This window comes from Cebus imitator, unplaced genomic scaffold (assembly GCF_001604975.1).
Source record: "Cebus imitator isolate Cc_AM_T3 unplaced genomic scaffold, Cebus_imitator-1.0 Scaffold2, whole genome shotgun sequence".
Taxonomy (NCBI): domain Eukaryota; kingdom Metazoa; phylum Chordata; class Mammalia; order Primates; family Cebidae; genus Cebus; species Cebus imitator.
Genome location: NW_016107317.1, coordinates 3,940,922 through 3,948,501, shown reverse-complemented (window position 1 = coordinate 3,948,501; position 7,580 = coordinate 3,940,922). Strand labels below are relative to the sequence as shown.

At 39.0% G+C, this 7,580-nt stretch overlaps 1 protein-coding gene and 1 pseudogene across 3 annotated transcripts in view; one reads left to right on the top strand and one right to left on the bottom strand.

Moving 5' to 3' along the window:
• The window catches only part of LOC108303547, a 10,355-nt pseudogene extending 6,457 nt beyond the window's left edge, over positions 1-3,898 (top strand).
• DERA (deoxyribose-phosphate aldolase) overlaps positions 1-7,580 on the bottom strand; it is a 125,307-nt gene that overhangs the window by 68,002 nt on the left and 49,725 nt on the right. The window lies entirely within an intron of this gene.

The window sequence follows — 7,580 nt, the reverse complement described above, 5'->3', positions numbered from 1 at the left end:
AATTACTCTTTCTCTATTCTAATTCCCCTGTCTTGAGAAACTGGCTCTGTCTAGGCAGCAGGCAAGGTAAACCCACTGAGCAGTTTACACTCCCACTGGCCAAATCTGGGACTATTTGAGTATCAAAATAAATAATGATGGTAAAGGATTACAACCAATTGAGTAAAATAAGAATCAATGAGTTCTTACAAACAGGAAGGAAGGAAGAAGGAAGGGAAGGAGAGAGAGAGGTAAGGAGAGAAGGAGGAAGGGAGGAAAGGAAGGACCTCAATACCACATATGGCTTTGCAGGGTTCCATACTGTGCCCATATTTGGTAATGCCAACTCATAAGTATAAAAGAAATGACAGAATTAGAAAACCAGAGTAATAGCTGAAAAATTATCAATGGATGCCAAAAGAGTGAATAAAAGTTACATGAGGGAAAGGATATTAACATAGTCTCAAAATATCTCCATTCATAATCTGTATTAATTACTTATTAAAATGCAAAATACTTATTAATTTTATAATGGAGAAACTTGGCAGAAACCATTTTTGCCAAGTAAAAAAAGGAACATCATCAATAATGGGATAAATTAACATCTTGTGACTCCTGAAATAATGCACTGAGAAAAACAGAGAAAAACTTCTGTGGTACGCCTGCCAGAAATGTATAACTTGAATCTAATTGTGAGAAAATACCAAACAAACCCAAGTTGGGGTATATTTTATAAAACAACAGGCCGTAATCATCAAAGACAAGGAAAGACTGAGGACTGTTCTTAGTATTTTTAGGTTAAAGACTATTATAGAGATACGAAACAACTGATCCTAGACCTAATAAAGAACATTACTGGGACAATCTGCAAAATCTAAACAATCTGTAGATTTACTAGCAGTATGGTATCAATGTTAATTTCTGGATTTTGATGCAGTACTGTGACTTGGTACAAGAGCGTCCTTGTCCTTGTTTTTGGGAAATGCACACTGAAGTATTTAAGGGTAACAGGTGAACAATTCTACAACTTAGTCCCAAAGGGTTCAGAAAAATATGTATATATACATAATTTATATATGTTTGTACATACATCACAGAGGAAATAAGCCAAAAAAAGGTAACTGGGATAGCACTTTATAACTGGGGAATCTGAGTGATAAAACTGGAGCTTTGTGTACCAATTTTACCACTTTTCTATAAGTTTAAAATTATTCAAATATAAAAGTTAAAAAATAATTTGATATGGCCGGGCACAGTGGCTCACGCCTGTAATCACAATACTTTGAGAGGCTGGGGCAGGCAGATCACAAGGGCAGGAGTTCGAGACCAGCCTGACCAACGTGGTGAAACACCGTCTCTACTAAAAGCACAAAAATTAGCCAGGTGTGGTGGCGCGAGCCTGTAATCCCAGCTACTCCAGAGCCTAAGGCAGGAGAATCGCTTGAACGCAGAAGGCAGAGGTTGCAGTGAGCTGAGACCATCAGGCCACTCTACTCCATCCTGGGTGACAGAACAAGATTCTGTCTCTAAATTAATTAATTAATTAATCAATATGGTAAGTTTGTTATAATTTGTTTAGCATCCAGGTATTTTTCTTACAGGAAGGCTTTTTAGACTATCAACCACTCTATGGCTTCTATAACTTAAAAAAAGTGATTATATATGGCACATATTATTCTGTAACTTGCTTTTTTTCCCCTCAATATATCCTTGAAATCTTTCCATATTAACAAATATAGGTTTATGGAGCAATTTTTAATGGCTGCACAATCTTCCATCACATGGACATAAAAAATTTATTCAATCATTTTCCTACTATTGGATACTTAAGCTTCCAGATTTTTTGCTGTTATAAATAATACTTCAGTAAATGTCCTTACAGTTAAATCTTTGCAAACATTGTGACCTTATTCTTCAGAGCCTTTATCATTTTTTCTGCTTACATATTCACATGTAATATTATGTTTGTTGTTAAAAATTCCCACATGAAAACTGGAAATTTTCTATTAAAAAAAAAAAAAAGCAATTCATGCCATGTACTAGAAATATAATAATTTGGTAGGGTATCATCAAAGATGCCTGACAAATGACAATGGAATTCCAACACCACGACTGCAAATTAGTCAGAATAATGCAAAATTTAACAAAACACATACACCAGAGAAGTGGCTGGCATAGTGATGTCACATTAAAAACCTATTAATAAATGTTTTGACTTATAATGAGGTTTTCAGGGGTAGTGAAAGTGGGTGTGCTAGAAACCCTGGATATATTACATTGCGGATGCTGAATCAATAGAGTGGCACAACTAGCAGAAGAGTTGTCTCCTGTTCGTCTCCCGCATCCCTCCTACTACTGCCACGCTGAGGAGAAGTGGAGGTCATAACCTGACCTCTGTCTGTCGTTCCCCGCTCAGAAACAAGTGAGGCTGTGTCAGTGGAGTGCTCACTGACAGTACACAGAGAACTCAGCCACACTGAGAAAGGTCTGTGTGCATCAGAGTGTGGATCCAAGGAGTGGAGAGGAGGAGAAAGGGTCAGATTGCATGTTTGAAACAGCATCCAAATCAGGCTGGTTGACAACTGGCCCTATCTTCTGCAATGCTGTCCCCGTACGCCAGAAGGAACTTACAACTACAGCATTTTAGTTTTCTCTATTTAAGATTAACTTGCAAGTCCAGCACTAGGTTGTAGTCCTGCACCACTTCTACTGGTCCCTGAATGCAGATCCCTTCTCCCAAGAGTTATGGGCAACTTTTCCCTGTCCCTGGTACTGACTGCAGTGGCTTGGGACTATGGCCACACTTCCCCATGCCTTGGCGTCACATCACATATATCATTCCCTCTCTGGGTGCATGCTGGGGGTCCCTAACTTCTACATTGTAGGTGAAATGTCCCTGGGAACATCATGAGCCAGGAATTGGAGAAAATGGCCCTAGAGTACATCATGCCCTGTCTGCAGGAGGTCAGTTTCTGCTACCTGCACAATTTCCTGGGCAAGGTGGTGGGCAACTGTATCCAGGAGCGCATTAAGCAGCTGCGTTGCAAGGGCGCCCTGCGGGAGGACCAGCTGGCTGGGCTGTGTGCAGTGTCTCCAAAGGGTGAACTGTGGGGTGACCAGATCATGTAGATTGGGAGTAACAGGGAGGGCTGTGAGGGCATTAGCTTCCTCCTGTCCCTCATCGACAGGCTGGTCCTCTAGTGCAGGAGCCACTGGGAAAATACTATGTCAAGGAGAGGTCCAAGGCAATGGTGCCTTACTATCTTAAAAACGGAACAGGTGGCCGGGCGCAGTGGCTCACTCCTGTAATCCCAGCACTTTGGAAGGCCAAGACAGGTGGATAACCTGAGGTTGGGAGTTCAAGACCAGCCTGTCCAAAATGGAGAAAACCCGTCCCTACTAAAAAAATATGTAAAATTAGCCAATCGTGGTGGCACATGCCTGTAATCCCAGCTACTCAGGAGGATGAGGCAGGAGAATCACTTGTATCTGGGAGGCAGAGGTTGCAGTGAGCCCGTATTGCGCCACTGCACTCCGGTCTGCACAACAAGAGTGAAACTCCGTCTCAAAATAAATAAATAAATAAAAAGGAATAGGTTACATTCATCATGTGGACAACCCCAATGGTGATGGCTGCTGCATCACCTGCATCTACTATCTGAACAATTGGGATGCCAGGCTATACGGTGGGATCCTATGGCTATTTTCAGAGGAGAAATCGTTCATGGCAAATGTGGTGCCCATTTTTGAAATACTCCTGCTCTTCTGGTCAGATTACAGGAACCCACAAGAGGTGCTGTTTGTACAAGACCAGATGTGCTATACCGTCTGGTACTCTGATAATGAAGAAAGGACAGGAGCTAAAAAGATATTCAGGAATTTCACTAGGAAACCTGAATCTGCCATTACTGAAGATTGACTGTGCTCCAAAATCTCCTGGCCTGGTTCATTTTAGCAATGGTTCCTGAATTCTCTTTAATGGCTGAGATCCAGCCGGCCATAGTGGTTCTCACCTGTAATCCCAGCACTCTGGGAGGCTGAGGCAAGTAGATTACCTGAGATCATGAGTTTGAGATCAGCCTGCCCAACATGGTAAAACCCCATATCTACTAAAAATACAGAAAAATTAGCCAGGCGTGGTGGTGTATGCCTGTAATTCCAGCTACTTGGGAGACTGAAGCAGTAGAATCTCTTGAACCTGGGAGACAGAGGTTGCAGTGAGCCAATATCATGCCATTGCACTCCAGCCTGGGCAACAAGAGTAAAACTCTGTCTCAAAAAAAAAAAAGGACTTGAGATCCAAAGATGGCCTCTTCAGTGACAAAAAACTCCCCATCCCTGAATTATGTGTGGGACTTTGCGTTTTCTTGCCAGAACTGCATGGACCTTCAGATGCTCTCTTTGCCAGACAAATTCATTTGCTATTCCACCTCCAGAAATTCCAGCAGACATCTCAGTTAGCCAGCAGTCTACCTGACATATTTGGTAATACTGGCTATCAAGACAAGAGCCTAGGAGCATAGGTGAAGGAAATAATCTTGTACTTTATGTATATTTCCTGATTTGAAAGGAGGCTTAAAACAAACAAACAAACAAAAAACGATGGCAGATGCCACAGAAAGGCACCATGGAAGCCTTAACAACAGAAAACGGAAATTTGTGTCATCTGAACAACTAGACCTTCTTAATCCAGGGCTGTTGGGGTTTCTGGAGAATTATCACAACTTAATGACATTATTACCTCTAGAAAAGGCTGCTGTCACAGTGATGAATTTATAAATGTCCCATGGGGTGGACACTTCTTTTTCCAAGTTTTACAACCTGGATTTTCTGCCTGGGCCCCTTTTCGCTGAAAATAATGACTTTCTGAATAAAGATGGTAACACCATTTATTCTCTATTTTCACCTCTTACCTGGAGAACCTAATTCCCCCGAAGCTAAAACTAGACATTAGGTTTTGTTGTGTTGCTTTGCCAGAATGGAATCTGAATTTAAATCAAAGGAAAAATATCTACTTGGTAGTTTGGTGTTGACCTCTGATAACAACATGGAAAGAACTAGGTCTACTGATATACAATGAACACACATGTATCTTGAACAAGCTGAAAGGGGAGATGGAGTTGGAAATAGGGTGTACCTGGCTTTTTTTTAGTTTTCTTTTTTAATGAGCTGATTATTAACATTATAAAATAATAGAATGGTATATTTTTAAAAAGGAAATGGAAATTTAAAAAATCTCAAAAAGCTAAAAGCACTTATAAATAAATAAAATTAACTTGCTTCTCTCTGGGGTCCACCTAAAAGGAGAGTATCTTCTTAATTTTGAAGCAGCCAGCAATCTGCTAAGTATTCTGGAAAAGCACTGCTCTAGACATCAGAAACTGTTAGTAAAACTTACATGTATAAAATTATGATTTAAGTAAGAATCCAAGTGTTTAAAGACTATTTCCTATCCAAGAGTCATAAAGTATATTTCCTTTTATATTTCATGCTATTCAAAGGCACTTAAAAAATAATTGTTAACGAACACATCTAAGCAATTATTTTTTGAGTATCAGAAAGATGTTCAACACTGTGCAAGAATGGCCTGAAAATAACTCTTAAGATAATTATATGTACAGTAAAACACTTAACATAAAATTGTTCAGCAACCTTTTAAACTAAAAAAGTCACAAAATGTTCAAGAACACAGTTTCATCCACCAAAGCAACTAATTAATCTCACATGTAAGACTAAGGCAGAGATGAGCTACAACACCAGATACTACAATAACCCACAAGAGATAAGACACATTTTTATCAATAGTATCTGAAATTTTGGAGAATTGTAGCATAAAAATAAAAACCGTAAAAACATACAGCTGCCATAAGTATTTCCAGAACTTCTGTTACATACAACTCCTAAAACAGAGAAACCACAAATTACAGATTATGTAATTCCTCCCTAAAAACTGTCGAGAGATTTACAGATTGCTTTTCTAATAAGATATGATTAACGCTCTATACAAGAAATAAACCAGTATATTGTTGAGATGTTCTTTCTACCATCCTTCTTGTATAAAATCGGTAAAAAAGAAAAACAGATTATTGTCCAGAATCAAGATCTTTAGGATTCTCTTCATGCAAGAAAATGAAAAATAATGTGACTTTGGTGCTGATATTTCATTCTTTTATCCTAAAATGTTTGATAGCCATGAATTATGTACTTCACAGGCCGGATTTAAGAGAGAGCAACTCGGGGGTAAAAAACTGAAAGAGATGAAAAGTATATGAGGCTCCGGATACAGGAGACAGACAGTACTTCCATTTGCTCATTGAACATAAAATGATGCAGAATGTCAGAGACAATCCTAGCCATCTTTGGAACTTGGACTGCTGGTGCTCCAGTGTGCAATGAGTCTCCTAAAACTAGTAAACCCAGCTCTAGGTCCTCAGTTCATGGAGCTAGATTCCTGAACAAAGTGCAATCTGATAGCATTTCCCTGTCACTAGTAAATACATTACGTAAATACATGCAACAGAAAGAGGTCATTAAAAAAAGTAAAACGAACACCTCTGTATTTACAGAACATGGAAATTACTCAATTTTTAAAACCTGCTCAATAAGATTTATGAGATGATGAACCACTTCTGGTGAATGCTTTCTTCAAAGAACTGCTTAAGGAATGCACATTAGATGTCAACTTCAACACTACCATAAAGAAATATCGTATTACATGTATTAATTGTATTAATGATGGGAATAGTATTCACTGAAAATGAAAACACCAAACTTAAAATCAAACATCATTATAGATGTAAAGGGTTGTAAAAATCATTATGTCCTATCCCCTCATTTGTAGCATTTACATGGAAGCAGAGAGAAATGTTTACCCAAGGTGTAGGTATAAATTATCAAAATCTTAAAGACTAAAACCCAAGTCTTTAGAGTACCACTTTATTCACTCAACACGTGCTATGTGTCACTTCACTTTATAACAAACCATCATCAGGGCAGGAGGAGGGAGAAGGCAACACTGCAGCTGGCAAGGAGGGCTTCATCCGGAACAAGCAACAAGATGATCATTTTACATATATCTAATTTCTTCCCTATTCTAACCCTGTGAAGTAGGTGTCAATTATCTGCACTTTATGTAGAAGGAATAGAAGGCAAAGAGAAGAACCTGTCCAAGAATAAACAATAGAGTCAGGATTCCAACCAAGATCTGTCTAATGCAAAGATGCAGCTGTCAACTATTCCTGCTTTCTCAGTACTGTTCTCCCTTCTTACCCCACAGTGCATTTGTTCTGTGTCTCACTGTGACCCCAGCAATGATGGGTGGCCTGGCTGGCTGGGTGATGTCCCCACTTGGATGCTATCTTTATCAGAGAGCACAGTCATCCTAGGGAGAGGAAAGTCTTCTTTTCTCAAGAGCACAGGAAGCAGATGCACTTCTTAGCCAAACTCACCAGATTAACACTTTATTCATCAAACTCTCCTTCCTGCTAACTGCAGATACAGGCTAAATGCATAGAAACATACAGAAAATATGATATGTACTAATTAATCAATTAGTATTAGTAATAATTAATGTATGTATGTAAATTCATACATTGAATAAA